Consider the following 18,252-nt stretch of genomic DNA (forward strand, 5'->3'; position numbering starts at 1 on the left):
GAAATCAGGATGGTACATGTGATTCTTTTGTCAAAAATTTTGGTGAGAGATTTTTTATAGTCATCATCTTGACTTGTTTTATAGGTTGAGAAGGATAGCTTCATTTAAAAGAATCCTGGGGAATTGAAAAGCAATTACTAAATGAACTGAAATGGATTATTGCCTTTAGTAAGTGTATCAGCATATAAGGAAGACCGATCAAATCCCCTCCCTTCCCCCTGCACTTTGCATACTGAGAACACAAATTTCTATGAAGAGTTCAAGGTGAAAGCTACAAGACAAAGAGATAAGAGTAAGCTCTAGATTCTTCCACATTTTTCATTTCATTTCTTCTGCCCCTGATGTTTTTCAATAAAAGGAAGCTCAGCTATGGGTCATAGAGAGTTCAAAACTATTTAAATTGCTTCTGTAAAGAACAAAAGATAAATATATCAAAACACCACAGAATAAAACAAGAAAGTGTTTGTTTCACATTTACTTAGCTATAGGAAGTGCTCTGTGATTTGTGACCTATCAGTTGCAGAGTATTAACAATGCCAAAGGTTCCTGGTCAAAGTTCTTTGGGCAGATGTAGTTTGTATTTCTGTCCTGTACATAAGTGGACCCACCGTAGTGATCAAAACTAAATGCATCAAAAATGTGAACTTGTTCCCAAAATCTTTCAGTGAGGTAATAAATGTCATGCATTACATGCGTCATGGAAACTGAGGAGCAAAGAGATTAGGGACCCAGTGAAGAGAACTGTGAAACTGCATTTGTTAAAAAACTTACGGGAAAATATTTTTTGTCACACAATGGAAGAGACCAGTAAAAATTTAAAAATTCTGTGAGAAAAATCAACTATTTAATGCCAAAAGAACAAAACAGAGCAACTGTACTCTTGGAATATTATATATTCATCTTCATCCATTCATTTGTTGCTATTCTTCTGGGGACTTTAATTTGGCTCAGTCATTTCTTTGTGTCCTATCATGTAAAAACTCCTCAATTTTCCACTGTTTCCTGGTTGCTTCTTTCCATGGGCGATGATATCAATAATAACCATAAATTTGATACAGCAATATTAAGGCATCTTTTTTTTTACTAAGCATAGCCAATGAATGTGTTGATATTTTCCAGTTATCACTTTTGTTTGAATCAACAGATTCTGTAAAATAAAGCAATATCTATTACCTTTGCAGCATGCCCTGAAACAAAAGAAAATAGCAGAATATCAGTAATGGAAATGGTAAGTCTGTTTACGCATCAGAAGCACATCTAAACCTAAAAGTAATTATCAATAAATAATTAAAATTGGTTTAATATTTTTTTCACTGAATTTTCTGATGTGATTCAAGGCAAGTCCAGTGTTACAGAATTGGGATTTGAACACACAAATTTTAAACATGAAGTTGCCTTAGGTATCATTTGCATAACGTAAAAAGATGTGCTAATGTTCTCCTAAAATACTTACCATTTTTTCATAGCACATAGATATTGTCTGCAGGAAATTATGATCAAAGCTTCCACATTTGAATTTCATTATGAACCCAAAATACAGACTGAATTTCCCTGGGCTTGTGTTAGTATTATCAGAAATTTCAGTGAATTTTGGTTCTCATGGCATTTCTAGCTAATATGACGTAATTTTATGGTCAAGAGCTTGCAAAGATAGTTTTGATTGTCTGTTACTATGTAGTAGGGTGAACCAGCAACCAGAGTTCAGCCATGCATCCTAATGGGTCAATCAAAATGTCTCTTGATATTGCTGGAGCCAGGATTTCACCTAATATCTTTAAGATGTGAGTAAAAATGTCACATGAGTAAAAGGAGATCTCATTTCTCTTATGGTAATTTAAAAGGGCTTTATTAGACGTGTATGATAAGCCTTCATTAAGTTACCTCTAAGTACTTGAAATAAAAGCCCGGTATCTAATTTTAGGAAGAAGTACATGTGAGAGATACCAGTGTAGTTATTGAAGCTCTGTTTTCCCATAAATCACTGAAGGAGCAACCTGTTTGTTCTTTATTTTTAAATAAACACCATGTCTCATAAGCATTAATAACTATAAACCAGTCACACTTCCATGAGGCTTTATTAGCTTCTTAACATATATGAAAGATAGTCTTTGCAGTCTGACAGCAAACTAATTGAATTTCTTAAAAATTAAATAAATACATACTAAAATAAAAAAATATATTGAGCTAATTTCATATAAAAGCTTCTATATAAATAAGATGTTTTAGGTAATGAATGGTTCTAATAATCAAATTTTCATTCACAAGAAAAAAAATGACAAATTAGTGAAGAGCACAGAATTATAGAGTGTGAAATTTAAATGATGTGGATGCTTCTAGCAAAAAATTGCAGTCTGGCTTGAATGAAAAGAATCAGAATCTGTCTCTAGTTCTGACAACTGTCTATCATGGCAATTAAGAAAAAACTTTTTTTCAATTTCTTTTTTTCTTTCTTTTTTTTTTTTTCTCCTTGCCTATGTAGATTATTACATCTTAATAACAAGATCTGTTTCTTACATTATCTACAGAACTATTCTCAGCTGGCACCTCTAGATGATACTGTAATACTAAATGATATTAATGACTTCAACATTTTTCAAGAATTAAAATACAGCTACAAAAATAACTGTGCAGAAACAGCTCCTCTTTGCTCAATGCGTTGTGTGTTTGTTCAGACAAAAATAAATCTAATTTCCTTTAAAGTACTGACAGAACTGAAAGGAAGAAGGAAATTCTTTTCTCAGTGACATTCAGTGAAAGGACAAAAGGCAATGGGCACAAACTGAAATACAGGAAATTCCATTTAAACAGAAGAAAAAAGAGTTTTTAACTGTGAGTTTGGTAAGACACTGGAATAAGTTGTCCAGAGAGGCTGTGGAGTCTCCATCCTTAGGCACATTCAATCTCCAGCTAGACAGGGATCTGCTTTAGCTAGCCCTGCCTTAAGCACGGAATGGGACTAGATGATCTCCAGAGGTGCCTTTAAACTTCAGCCATTCTGTGATTGTGTGATTCTGTGTTTGTTTTTCATCTTAAAATTTAATCTAAATTTTGATTATATGATTTCCTTTAAGTTATAGTTTAATACGCTCATAGCTGGACATCAAAACTTTCTAAAGACCACCTTTGAAGTCTACAGATTTCAGGCACAAAGAGAGAATTACTTCTTTCACTGATCTCTTCCATGGTTATTTATCTTGACTTCTTATTCAGGTTACAATAACTGTATGGTTTTAATCACATCTAATTTCTTATCTGAATGCAGCTGAATTCAGCTGCTAGCAAGAGCAACTTGTGATGCCTTTGTCTTTAAGAATAAAAAACCCTCCAGCATCTGGCAGCTTCATCTGAGTTCCACTTGAAAGTCTTTCACTAAGAAGACTGCAGCACTTCACACATTCTTTACAAGGTCTTGTATGTAACCATGTTGTCTATTATGCTATTATTCTGTCAGTAAATCAATGCATTTTCATAAACCTATTAAGCTGTATTTTAAAAAACCACTGTTCTAGCAATTTCTCCCAACTTAAAACACCTACTCAGAGACTATCATTTCTTATAAATCATTTAACTGGCTAAATATGTGATTTTTGTGTTTGTCCTTTCTGTGCTTTGCATGAGCTCATTTGTGAATTTTCTTAAAATCCAAATACTTCCATTGTTAATTTCTTTGTTTAATTTTCAAGAACAGGAAACCAAAGTGATTCAAGAACCTTCCCAAAGATAAAGATGATATGCAGGGAAAAAGTATCCAGATTTCCTCATGTATCCTTTGAGCCTTACTCTCAATTTCGAAACATGAAATTCAGAGGGTTCGAGTCATTAGAAATAAAATACTGCAATTTAGACATGAACCCAAGAATGAATTATTCACATAACTCTGGCCAAGAGCTTTATTCATGCTGCAAAATGGAGACTTCATAAATTCTTTTATGTTATTTATTTTGTACTAATACAAAAAGCTGTCAAACCTACCCATCCAATATCTTCTGGGGGCAAAGGCCAAGAAGGATACTCAGAAAATGGTCAAATCATCTCTCTTTTTAGAACTGAGTTCCAGCCTGGCCCCGAGCATATCACCTATGAATTTTATTCATATTAGGAATTAGGAATTAGAAACTTCAGCACTTAGCATAAATTAGGCCCATTTGACAAGAGTATTAGCATGTGAACTTTAGCTAACCCTACAGGAAGGGGAATTAGGTTTGTTATAAGAACAGAGGAGATCCTTGAGCATAAACAACTTGTCAATCACTGTGAAAGTTGCAAAGGAGAGGAGCAAATTGTGAGCATCAGCGATGGTGACAGTCCGCTTTAGATGCCAAGTGAATTTGAATGAGCTGAATAAGAATTGGGTATTTTCTATCCAATTCTATAACTGACTACATCCAAAGTCATTTGGGGAGGAATCTCAGGGGACTCCATGATCCTACTTTTACTACTACTGCTACTAGGACAACACGGAGCATGGCCACACTACACTTACCCCCTGAATTCTCCTCTGGGCTGTTTCATCTCTACCACAGAACAAGGAAGTTGTGTCATTTGTAAAATTGCATATATCTGTGATTAAACTGGTTTTGAGTCCATTTAGACCCATGTCCTGGTTTTGGCTGGGGTAGAGTTAATTTGCTTCATAGTAGCTGGTATAGTGCTGTGGTTTGGATTTAGGATGAAAATAATAACTTTTTTTTCTAAAAAAAAAAAAGAAAAAAAAAAAAAAGACCATTATAGTTTAACCTGGCAGGCAGCTAAAACTATCACACAGCCATTCACACACTCCCCTCATCCCCCCCAGAGCGATGGGGGAGAGAATCGGAAAAAAGTAAAATTCATGGATTGAGATAAAAACAATTTAATAGGACAGAAAAGAATAATAATAATAACAACAACAACAATAATAGTAAATAATATACAAAACAAGTGATGCACAGCACAGTTGCTCACCACCCACTGACCAATGCCCAGCTAGTTCCCAAGCCACAGCGCTCCCTGGCAAACTGCCCCCAGCTTATATACTGAGTGTGATGTCATATGGTATGGAATACCCCTTTGGCCAGTTTGGGTCAGCTTTCCTGGCTGTGTCCCCTCCCAGCTTCTTGTGCACCCCCTGCAGAAGGCTCACGCCTCCTCGCTGGCAGGGCTGGGAAGCTGAAAAGTTCTTGACTTAATTGTAAACAGTGCTTAGCAACAACTAAAACATTAGTGTGTTATCAACATTATTTTCATACTAAATCCAAACCACTACACCAGCTACTAGGAAGAAAATTAATTCTATCCCAGCTGAAACCAGGACAACTCAGCACTCTCATTTGCTCTGAAAGTGTTACACAAAGTCACCTTCTGATGAATTATCATTCTCTCATTAACTTTGCTTATATTTCTCTGATGAACTTGGCTTATCTTCCTCCCCCTCTTCCCCCACTCAGGATAGCATTATCTTACTTTTGTGACCTTTATGGCAGCAAACACCCTTTAGTCAAGAAAGCTGTCATCCTAGGTTTACTCATATAATGGATTTACCTGATAAATAGTTCTACAGACACTGTAAAGTCCATGTCTTTACTGCAGGCATTGTGGCTATAAGTTAGTGTACAAAGATCTGAGACACCAAACCACTGATCTGGAACACCAGAAATAATCTAAGTGCTGTAGGTTTTAATTCAGAAGGGACTCCAGAACCTACAACTTAAGTTGTGCAAGATCTGGGATTATTTTTCTGACTCCATCCTAAATGGACATCATTATTTCAACTAATAAATGGGGAGGCTTTGTCGCAACCAGAGGAACATCAGTAGCTCCCTGCCATGGGTTGAGCTTGGTGCGCTGCCGGACACCCACCCAGCCACTCTCTCACTCCCCCCTCAATAGGACAGGGGAACAAAAGGAGTGGAAAAGCTTCTAAGTCGATATAAAGACAGGGAGATCTCTGCACTCAGTCTTTATTACCAGTTCATTGCCTGAGAATGATTTATCTGGTGTTATCCATCTCAGCTTGAACTGAACAGCTTTCAGGGGATGAGCCTGAAATAGAAACTTGAAGCTTAACTTTCCAGCTCCTTCAGTAAATTTGATGATCCTTGATCCAGAAGTTATATGACATCAGCTGTTCTTAATTTGCATTGCTTTATAGGTTATTTAAAGAAGTGGCCTGATACACTAATATGATGTCAGACACAGAAAAATCCACACACACAGTACAGTCACCAATTTTTGTTAGGGTGGTGAAAGTATACCATGTGAAAGGTATTTTCCATCTTCAATCTCCATAGTAAAATGCTATTTTTGCAGTTTACTTGCACGATTTGATAGTGATGCCAGCTTCCTTTTTACCTTTTCTCTTAGCTTGCCCTAATTAAGACCGGGAGAGCAAACATAAATATACAGCACACTTCTATTCTTGAGATCCCTTTGGTAAAAGACTGCCCTCTGTGAAAAGCGAAGGCTGTAGCCTGTAATGCCTTTTTGCATCTTGCTCTTTTCTTTATCAGAGTGAAATATGTTGGGTAGATTGGTTGTTGCTGTGCTAATCATCACCAGCTGTTCATAATTGTCTAACAGTTACAGGTGCAGCAGTTTGCTACTGTGCTGTAGGCCTCCAATCTGCTCTTCCAAAACAGCTCAGCCACAAAAAACTTTCTTCTCTCCTTTGTAAATACTCAAGGAACTAATTTGAAAGGTTTTGGGGTTTTGTTTGTTTGTTTGTTTGTTTGTTTGTTTGTTTGTGGTTTTTTATGCAAAATACCTTATCCTCTTCAATCTCTCCGGTTTTCTTGCTCTGGGAAAAAGTACAGTAAGTTAAGTAATCATGGTGACTTGATAAGAAATGTCAATCACTGTGTGTTCGGCTTGATAAATATGTTTCTTTACATGTTATTTCTTCTCTGCTACTAGGGGCTCTGACAGAGGAAATTGAAACAATACTTAAAGCATATATTCAATCCCCCTCCTCATCATAAAGGACCAGTGCAATGCAGAAAAATGGTAAACATGAATAAAGAAAGTAGCTATATAAATCAGCAGATAGATTAATAGAAGGTAGAAGCAGATAGATTCATATACTAATAAATTAATCCTCCAAGGAATATGATGGCAAAATTTATCTTCTGTTACTGTTTCCTTTGGTCAACTAATGACAGAAAACATTATCTGTTCTCTGTTCAGGGCAAAGAGATGCTAATGGCTAGTTTTATCCAAGTAATATACAACACTATATATAGACTTTATCATATCTAGCAATTTTGGACATGTTGCTGGCCAGTAACAACCCAATTCAGTTGACGACTAGGAAAAGATGGTTGCTAAGATTTACACCAGCCACCATCCTTGTGTACTAAACTATCTGCTTCTAAAAAGATTAATTTTTGGGTAGTTGTGGAGGGTATTATTGGATAGATATATCTAAAAGTTATGACTTAAAGATATATCTACACAAAAAAACCTTTCACAATAAGCATTTACTCTGTTGCTAAAGATTAAAATTTCCAGCTGTTTACTCGTCATTCCTAATCATATTCTTAAGTATAAAACTAGGTCGTCTTTGTTGTGGGTTTTTTGCTTTTTCTTTTAAGAACTAAATGTTACAGAATGAGTCAATCAAACAAAGACCTAAGTGCTAATTTTTATTTATTTATTTTTCTTGATCTGGCAAAAGATAGAACTGATCTGTTCAAAATGCCTGTAAAATCAAAGCACTCACAAAACCGGATTCACTGGAAGCAAGGTACTATTTAATGAGCAAAAGAAAGACAGACTATGGCAAGAAATTTGTAAAGATCTGAAGTGGCCAAAGGGCTCTATTACTTCTAGCAGTGGAGAAAGAGAAGGGTGGGAAAAAACCCCCCAAAACCCCAAAAAAAGCACAAACCAAGAAAACACAAGACGTATGTGTGTGAGAGATGTAAAAGGAGTATTTGTGTAGGCCTAAAGGGAAATATGAAATGAGGGTTGTCCTATTATACCAGAGAGACTGCCTTAATCTTTGCTTTGCATTTTTGGTGGTGGCGTTTTGCTGTGTTTTGTCTCCTGGACATACTTTTAAAATTGAGTATCAAACTCTCTATAACTGTTTCATAATTCTGAATGCCAGACTTTTCTTTCAGAAATCCTGACAACAGAATGAGAAGACCAGACCTACCAGATCATCAGCTGTCACTGAAGATAGGATAAAAAATCGCACAGTTCAAAATGATGAATAGTCTTTTTTTTTTTTTTTTTTTGGTTTGCTGAAAGCAACACAGAACGCAGAGAGACTGATAGAGCAGAGGGGGAAGCCGACACCAAAAAGAAGTCAAAGTATTTTAAGAAGTGACTAGTGTATGGAAAGTCTCATTTAAAAAAAAAAAAAATACAACAGCAAGAAATTCAGTCTAGGATCTAAAATTCTTTCATCCATCTGTCACTAATTAAAAAGAATGTCAAAGAACATATGGTCATGAAACTACAGGGAGTTAAAAAAGAAAATCAAAGGAGCTGCACTAACTGTGCACCTAAATAGCAGTTTTCAGTAAGTGCCTGACAAATCCCCCAGAAAGGTAGATAAAGGGTAGAAGGGTGACTTGGAATGAAGGACCAGGAAGAATTCAACCGATGTGATGACTTCTTTTCCTTTTCTGATACTACAAATTGCAGAAGTGATGAAAAACTTCCCCTGGAAAACACAAGGGAGACAGGCTGCAAAGGAAGCCAGACTCCTTCTGTTAGTTTGTATGTCAATGTTTTCCACGAATGTCATCCTTTTATAATTGCTTTTGTAGATCTTGTCTTCCTCTAAATTTTACTGACTTCTGTATTAAAAAATTATAATTTTTTTCTATGCCATTCCATTAAATTCATTATTAAAGAATGTAGTTTTCAAGAATTGAAAACCTCTTACTTTTTCAATAATAATGGTATCTTATGTCTTACAGATTGAACAGAAAAATGAGAGAAGAGTATGCAATATTTTGGTGTAATAAATAACATTATGTAGAATGTATTAGACTAGGAATATTAAATGATTTTTTTTTTTTTACTACACCACTTATCGTACACAAAATCCATTACAGTAGTCACATATCATTTTCTTTTTCTCAGTAGTTTGCATAATGGTGTTTATTCTTTAACATCATAATTATAACTTCCTCATAATTCAATCTTATTGCATTGTGAGTTTTATATGGGGAGTATTACATTATTGTGCAATTTATCATTTCTGCTTTTCCTCCTCAAAGTAGTTTTCCACTCTTCTCTTTATCAGTCCTTCTTCCATGTTCATCCACATTCCTACCAATTGTCCTTTTTCTCTGATAGAAGTTCTTTCTCGGGGAGGAAGTGTGGAATAATTAAGTAGTTACAGTCTGCAGGAAGTGTGCCCTTATCAAGAATTTTTAAAAAAAACCCCATTCATCCCCTCAAAAAACCCCATCATTTTTTCTATCCAAAACTCTTCCTCTGGAAAAGTCCTTTCAATAAAGTTTCCTTGGTTTAAATTGAATAAATAAATGCTTGACAAACATAAAGAGTAACCATCTTATTTTCAAAAACATTCTTGTTCTTAATAATACTGAAAACCAGCTGGCTTTATAGGTATCCTGATGGTTAAAACATATAAAAGGTCATTACTGAAGAAAAACATTTTAAAATACTCAAAAAATACCATGTTTTGTACACGAACTTTTCTACAAAATTTTAATTCATGAAATGTAATGAGTTGTAGGGTTTTTTTTTCTCAGTTCAGGAATTGCTTCCAAGATCTCCAGAAATCTAAGCTGTGAAGATTACTCGCAGTTGAGTGTATTCATATATAACAGAGCCCTTCCTATCTGTACTCATTCATCCATTATCCACAGGTTGCTGGAGGCTGGGAAAGCATATATAACGAGGGCATGAGAAAGGAAGATACCACATACATTTCCTCTGTCCTTATACATTTATGTAGGTATCTGCTGCTGGTAAACAACATTTCAGACAAGACAGATCTTTGATCTGATTCAATAGAACAATGATTTTCCACTTCTGCTCTTGTATCTAGATAAATACCACAGGCCTGAAGAAAATACAAAACTTACTAGTCTTGAATTAGAACATGGAAAACCATGTACAGTTTTTTTCCCCAAAATCACCCCCTACAGATTCTTAAAAATTCAAAAAATTTACATTTTTGCTGAAAATAATTTCCAGTCACTGTTGTTTATTCTGCCTTTACATGCTACATTCCTTCAGCATCTTCATCATCCCTATAACATGTCTTCCCATCTATCCAGGTTGCTATTACAAACTAAAGAGGGAGGGAAGGTCTTCCATGGGAAGTTCAGATGATCAGCTTAATTTCTCTAGTGTAGTATCTCCATTTTGACTGTATGGTTCTGTCTGCACTGTCTCTGATAGCTATGCTGCAGAGCACACTGGGCCAGATGCCTCAGTTTAGCAGAAAGATGGGTCAGCAAAGGTGGCCAGATCACACACAGACCATAAGGGTGGAAAACAGAAATGTAGTAGGCTGGGGGTGTGCAAGAAGTTGGGAGGGGACACAGCCAGGACAGCTGACCTCAACTGACCAAAGTATCACAGATCACAGAATGGTAGAGGTTTGAAGGGACCTCTAGAGATCATCTATTCCAACTCCCTGCTAAGGCAGGATCACCTACAGCAGATGCACAGGATTGCATCCAGGCGGGGTTTGAAGGAGACTCCACAACCTCTCCGGGCAGCCTGTTCCAGTGCTCGGTCCCCTTCAAAGTGAAGAAGTTTTTCTTCATATTCAGATGGAACTTCCTGTGTTTCCATTTGTGCCTGTTGCCCCTTGTCCTGTTGCTGGACACCACTGAAAAGAGTCTGGCCCCTTCCTCTTGACATCCACCCTTCAGATATTTATAAGCATTGATAAGATCCGTTCTCAGTCTTCTCTTCTCCAGGCTAAACAGACCCAGCTCTCAGCCTTTCCTCATATGAGAGATACTTCAGTCTTCTCATCATCCTCGTAGCCTTTCACTGGACTCTCTCCACTTGTTCTTTGTCTTTCTTGAACTGAGGAGCCCAGAACTGGACACAGTATTCCATACCACATGACATCATGCTCAGCAATGAAAGATGAAGGAAGAAGAAGGAAGGGGAGGACGTTTGAAGTGATGGCATTTGTCTTCCCAAGTAACCATTACACGTGACGGAGCCCTGATTTCCTGTAGGTGGCTGAACACCTGCCAGAGGAGACATCACCACTAAAAGTGGTGAATGAATTCCTTGTTTTGCTTTGCTTGCATGCACAACTTCTGCTTTACCTATTAAACTGTCTTTATCTCAACACACAAGTTTTCTCACTTTTACTCTTCTGAGTCTCTCCCCATCACATCCCACCAGGGGGAATGAGCGAGCGGCTGTGTGGTGCTTAGTTGTTAGCTGGGGTTAAACCACGGCAAATAGACATTTACTACTCCCTAATCTGCTCCTAGGCTTCCTTGTCTGGAGAATTATTTCCTTCATCCACCCTCTATAATACACCCTGTGGAAACTTAACTTCCCATGGTAGTCTTTGCTTCTTACATTTCACTCTCATAAATGGAATAGCTTGTGCTTGCACTTCCTTATTCTCTCACTTAAAGGAGTGTTTTACAGATCAAGAAATATTCTTGCTAATCCTCTCTGAACCTTTCTCATGGTCAAGCACAACTAACACCAACCTCATCATTGGAACTTTTTCCTAATAACACCTAAATTGCTTTCTGCAACTGCACAGATTGCTTGAAAGCTTGGTCCTATGCATCTCATCAAAAAACAATTTAATCTTGTATTTGAAAAATTAGTAATATTCTCAGTCATAGCTGAGATTTGTGAAAGTGGAACCTTTTGGCTTTTGTGAGATGTGTTCAGCCTTGAAGAACCAAGGTCTGAATTCTTTTCTTCCTCAAGTGTACTTCAAAACAGAGCAGTGCATATGCATCAGAGTTCAAGTACCCTGATTATTGAAAAAGAACAATCAAATAAGAATCACATTACAATTAATTTAAACTAATTTTTCTGGATGCAGTATGGGGAAGGAAGAATTATACTTTTTTTTTACATAATTTTCAGCATGTTTTTAAGCCTAACTGTGTTTTCTTTAATGTCAAAGGAGAAAAGGTGGAGAAAAATGGGGCAGAAGGAGGAAAAAGTAAGGGAAAAAAATCTAGAATGTAAATAAAAATCTGTAAAATTTTAAAACAATATCTACATTGTACTTTTTTTTTTTTTTTACCCAAATCTCCCTGTCCTCTAGTTTTTGCATTGGTTATTGGTACAGTGAATGACCACAAAGCAATCAAATAGGTAACTTTGCCACCAGACCATTAAGACATACATATAAGAAACATGAGGTAATCAGTGCCCTCTTTGCTCAGACATCTGTGATTAGAGACAGGATTCAAGAAGTACTAGCAATGGATGAGAGTCGGGGATTTCTAGAGAGAACTCAACCCCTGTAAAGCTGTGGGACCCAAGACGCTGCATCCAAGGATGCTGAGAGACCTAGCCAATGTCCTTGAAAGCCACTCTCTGTCATCTTCAACAGGTTGTGGATATGGGGGAAGATCCCTGGTGACTGGAGAAAAGCACCTGTCACACTCATCTTCAAAATGTGACAATCCAGAAAACAAAAGGCCAGTCACCTCAGTCCCAGGGAAAATCATGGAGTGTTTTGAAACACATTTCTGGGAACACAAAAAAGCAAGCAGTTTGTAACAATTAGCATGAATTTATCACAGGTAAATCAGGCATGACCAAACATGTTGCTTCCTCTGATAAGCTGTCTGGATTTGTGGCTGGGGAAGGTGTGGTAGATGTCATTTACTTTCATTTTTAGAGAGGCTTTTAACATTGTCTCTCAAAATATTCTGCTACTCAAGTTAGCATGTTATGGTGCCCATGGCTGGGCAACCAGATGGATAAAACACTGGTTAGGTGCTCAGCCTCAGAGAACAATTGTTACGGGACCATATTTCACCTAGAGAATGGTTGCAAGAAGAGTACCACAGATATCTGTCTTAGGGCCTTTAACAACACATTCTGGAGTAAGACATGGAGTGAACTCTCATCGGCAGCAGATGACATCAAACTGGGGGAAGCAGTTGATACTCTTGAAAGTAGGGGGCTGACACTCAGTGAGACCTCGCAGGCTGAACGAATGGGTCAGCAAGAACCTAATGAAATTCAGCAAGGACAAATGCAGAGACCTACACTTGGGAAGGAAGAACTTGGCCTGTGAGGCTAATAGTATCCTGGGCTGCATTACGAGGGGTGTGGACAGCTGGTCAAGGGAGGTGATCCTTCCCCTATGCTCAGCACTGTTGAGGCCACATCTGGAGTACTGTGTCCAGTTCTGGGCACCCCATATAAGAGGGGTATGGACCTACTGGAGAGACTCCAGAAAAGTTCCATTAGGTAGATTAAGGATCTGGAGCATTTCTCATGGGAGGAAAAGGAATGTAAAGGGAATTTAGTTTCTTCTCTTACATGGTAACTCATTGTATCTGGTTTATGTCGTAAGGTTTTGTTACCAGGGAGTTGCAAAGGTGGCTTCTGTGAGAAGAGAGCAGCAGCTGCCGTCATGTCAGACAAACCGTTATGAACTGATGAAGCGTTATGAATCCCATTCCCTTTCCCCCTGTACCACTTAGAGGAGAGGAGTTGGGAATGAAGGAGTGAAGTTAAGACTGTGAAGAAGGAGGGGTGAGGGAAAGGTTTTTTTAGATTGTTTGGAGCTTTTTTCCTCATTATCCTACTCTATTTTTAATTGGCAATAAATTGAATTAATCTTCCTCAAGTCAAGTCTGTGTTGAATGTGAGTCCTTATCTTCACCCACAAGTTTTTTGCCCCCTGTCCTGTTGAGTAGGAGGAGTGAGAGAGCACCTGGGTGGGCATCCGGCAGCCAGCCCAGGTCAAAACCCACTCATGGTGTGGTATTTCCCACTTCAAATTTTCTACCTTTTCGCTAATTACCCATTTTTCATGTCAACAGTCTCCATTTACAAGGATAGTTAGAGATTCTTTCAGCTGTCAGTGGAGTAACAAATGTATAAAGAACAGACAAATGTCTACTTATAATGAGAAGTGTACATCCATCTGGATAACATATACAAAACTCCTGATATTTTACATCCAAAAAAATTGCCCCCATTACTTCAAGTAATTTCTCTTACCTAGATATAATCAGAGAATGGTATTGTTGTCATCATTGCTATCCACACTTGAACAAGTGAAATAACAACTGTAACTGTGAAATAGCAGAGAAAAGGAGTATTTTCATTAATAGACCAGGGTGTTGCAGGATAGTGGTCATTGGCAGAACGTATACAATTTGGCAGCTAGTTTGTTTAACTGGTTTTACTGTTTCATTTTTGTAGTGTTTACATATCCCACTGCTTTTTGGCGGGAAATTAACAGCACACTGAGTTGGATTTCTGGCTGATTTAAATAGGTGTGACTTGGGTGAAATCACTAATGATTCAATCCATCAATTACAGATCTGGCCTTCTTTAATCTAGGTTGCTCTTTATCTTTTACTGTGGAAAAACTGATAATCCCCAGTTGGTTATTGTCTCTTCAAGGTCTGGTTTTGAAATACAGCTCATCAGCTCACATACGAATGTTCCACATTAATCATAAAACAAAGTTAATTCCCAGACTCTCCTAATCACCATGGTAACATGCTCAGGCAAGCACAGGTGAGAAATGGAGGTACCCTGGAAGATTTTGTTTAAAAAGCAAAAGCCCAGTCATCCTCCGAGTACAGAGAGGATTTTTGTGGATATTTTTGTAGATAGTTTGCAAGTCTACCTGTCCTTCAGTGAAATGGCTCTGGAACCAGCACACACTACAAAATAACAAGATAGCTTTTCCATTTCAAATATCCCAATAGCATTAGCTTTCAAAATTCAACCTGAAAAGCAGCATCTATTTTCTTCTGACATTCACTGAAGTTTATTAATTCACTGCTAATATTTGACTGGGGATAACCACCATTGTAGCATTCAAAGCCAAGCTCTATCGATTTGTCTCCTTTGATAACAGTACCTTCTAATATGAAGGCTTCCTTCCCCTCTTCCAATGTTTTCCTTCTCGCTATATTCATGGATAATATTGTTAGCCTTTCTTGACAGAACCAAATAATTATTTTTATATGCAATACAGATAAGAAAGTACTTGTCTCTCATTGTACTTACTCTAGTAACCTTTATCTCCACAAGATCCTCTTTCGACTCATTTTTTTGCAAATAAAGAATGATCAGAATGATACACACTATTCTGAATGAGCTTTCACCCTTGCCTAACACAATGGCACAAGAAGTTTGCTACGTAATTTACCTGATGACACAGTCCTCTTTTATGCACGTGTTAAAGTTGGCTGCTCAAAGTTTATCACTATTTGTCCTCTCTAATTGTAATGACTTGTAGTAGTTATTATTTTTGTTAGTCTTGGATTGCCTGACTTTACAGCTTATATGAACAGAGTTCATTTTGTACTTATTATTTCTGTCCCTAATTTAATCCATTTTGCCAGTAAGATATTCTAACCCTTCTGTCTTATAGCTTTGTATCACCACACGATGTCATAAACTGCTAAACAATACAAAAATATCAATGCTGGGGAAACATTTTTTAAGATATTCCCAAAATTTCTGTCCATACAAAAACTCTAATCTAATGCGTTCTACAACACACACCTACCAATATTGGATTTATTGCCAGTAGAAACTCCAATACAAGCCTCCATAAAAATGTTGTCCAGATTCCCTTTAATTTACAGAATTCTTTCTCTCTTCTCAAAATATCACATCAAGAAGTAAAGTTGCCTGTTGTGACTGCCTCCCTGATTTATGTTTTTAAGGAACACAACAAACCTATCACAACTTGCTTTACAGTCATACCTCCTAGCATACCATGTTCCTGTGATCTCATCATAGCAGTTTTCCCATGCTATACCAGCAGTTCATATTCTGTCACTGCTTTGCCCACATTTCTTTGGTGAACAAATATGTCACTTGTGTCTCACTGATTTCATTCATTTTCCTAGCTGGATTAGGTACAATAATTTCATTGTATGTACTGCTTGCTCTGCAGATGTTCTTCTATATATTATTTCTTTCTTCTTTTCTGTCATCTTTCCTCTTTATCCATGCTGTTCTTTTATATAGCTATTGCTCTTTCATATGCAGTTTTCCCATATTGAAACCAGTCCTGAAGATCACGCAGAGGCTTCCAGCCTTGTATTCATTTTCTCTTGAACAAACACTCTTGACCATTGTGCTCATTTTTTGGTACATTTTATCACTTTATGTGAAAACTTTCAATGGCCAGGTTTTCCTCCTTGCAGCAAACTGGAACCACACCATGATCTCTATACTTAGCTGTTCCTTTTTTGGAAACACAAAAGGCAACAGAAAATCAACCTACAACACAAAATCATCCTTTAGCCAAGACTACAGTTTTATATTTTTTATAATCAGTATTTGTTGCAACACTATTGAAAGAAAATAAACTGCAGGACTAGATGATAATTAACAGCTGGGTGCAGGGGGAACACTATGAAACAATTCTGCTGCTAAAAATAGTGCAAGTTATACCATTCCTCTGGGGAAATGCTCTGGAGGTAACCAAGGTGTGCGTACCAATTACTCTCTTTGGGATAAAACCACATGATAAGACCACATTTTTCCTGTGCTCAAGATGGAATCTTCTAGTGAGCAAGGTTCATATTTACTGTGTATAAATTATATGTACCAAACTTTCACCCTACATTGGAGAGAGGTGGATTTGACGGATGGACCACTCGGTGGATAAGGAATTGGTTGGACGGTCGCACTCAAAGAGTCACGGTCAACTGCTCAATGTCCACAAATTCTTCACTGTGAGGGTGGTGAGGAACAGGTTGCCCAGAGCAGCTGTGGATGCCCCATCCCTGGAAGTGTTCAAGGCCAGGTTGGATGGGGCTTTGGGCAACGTGGTCTAGTGAAAGATGTCCCTACACATGGCAGGGGGGTTGGAACTAGATGATCTTTGAGGTCCCTTCCAACCCAAACCATCTATGATAGGGTGATAAACATTCCTTCGGGTACAAGTTTCTAGCACACAATATTAACTTTTTAAAAGTTACCATTTATCCATAGGTTACAGAATTATTCTTGATCATTTCCTGTATCACTAATATTCAAAGATAAAACTTAGAACTGATGACTTTTCCAGTTCTTGGGTTCCCTGTAAAAGAAAGACATGGACCTGTTAGAGTGGGTCCAGAGGAGGAGCACAAAGATGGGCAGAGGGCTGGAACACCTCTCGTATGAAGAAAGGCTGAGAGAGTTGGAGTTGTTCAGCCTGGAGAAGAGAAGGGTCTGGGGAGACCTTCTTGTGGCCTTTCAATATATAAAAGGGGCTTGTAAGAAAGACAGAGACTTTTTACCAAGGCCTGTAGTGACAGGACAAGAGGCAATGGTTTTAAACTGTCAGAGAGTAGATTTAGATTGGACATAAGGAATAAAGTTTTTACAATAAATGTGGTGAGACACTGGAATAGGTTGTCCAGAGAAGCTGTGGATGCCCCATCCCTGGAAGTGTTCAAGGCCAGGTTCAACAGGGCTTTGAGCAACATCATCTAGGGGAAGATGTCCCTGCCTCTGGAAAGGGACTTGGACCTGATGATCTTTAAAGGTCCCTTCCAACCCAAACCCTTCTATGACTTTATGATTTTTTTTTTCCACCACTCACTGCACAATTAAAACAAAGACAATTTCTACGTGAATTTACAATGAAAAAAAAATCCTACTTTTCTTGCTTTTATCAATCATTATATTTCATAATAAAACTGTTCATCAGTTTCAGGGCATTCTCCTTCCAGAAGCAGACCCACAGAGCTAAGGCCACTTCCTTTGCAGAGAGAATGCTGACACTGTCCCTGTTAAACAGAACCTAGAAATCCTTTTCATTTGCGTAGAGAGTGAAAAAAATACCAGACTGATATTTGTCATGTCTTTCACACTTCCTGCTTCATCTCCTGAGGCTACATTTGTCATACTTTGCTTTGTGGGACAAAACTCACATCCCAGCTCATTAGCCTCTGAGTGGGTGTCTGGTTCCTTAATGGTTGCCAATACTGTGGTCTTCAAAAGTTTTCAGAAATATTGTGTGGCTCAGCTGAACAGAATACTTGCCCAAAAGTTGCCGATGTCTCCTTGATAGAGAATTTGTTATTTATTTTTTTTTGTTGGGAGGAATAATGTCAATGTGTGCAAACAAATCTGATTCCATTA

Source organism: Grus americana, chromosome 2 (genome assembly GCF_028858705.1).
Source record: "Grus americana isolate bGruAme1 chromosome 2, bGruAme1.mat, whole genome shotgun sequence".
Classification (NCBI taxonomy): Eukaryota; Metazoa; Chordata; class Aves; order Gruiformes; family Gruidae; genus Grus; species Grus americana.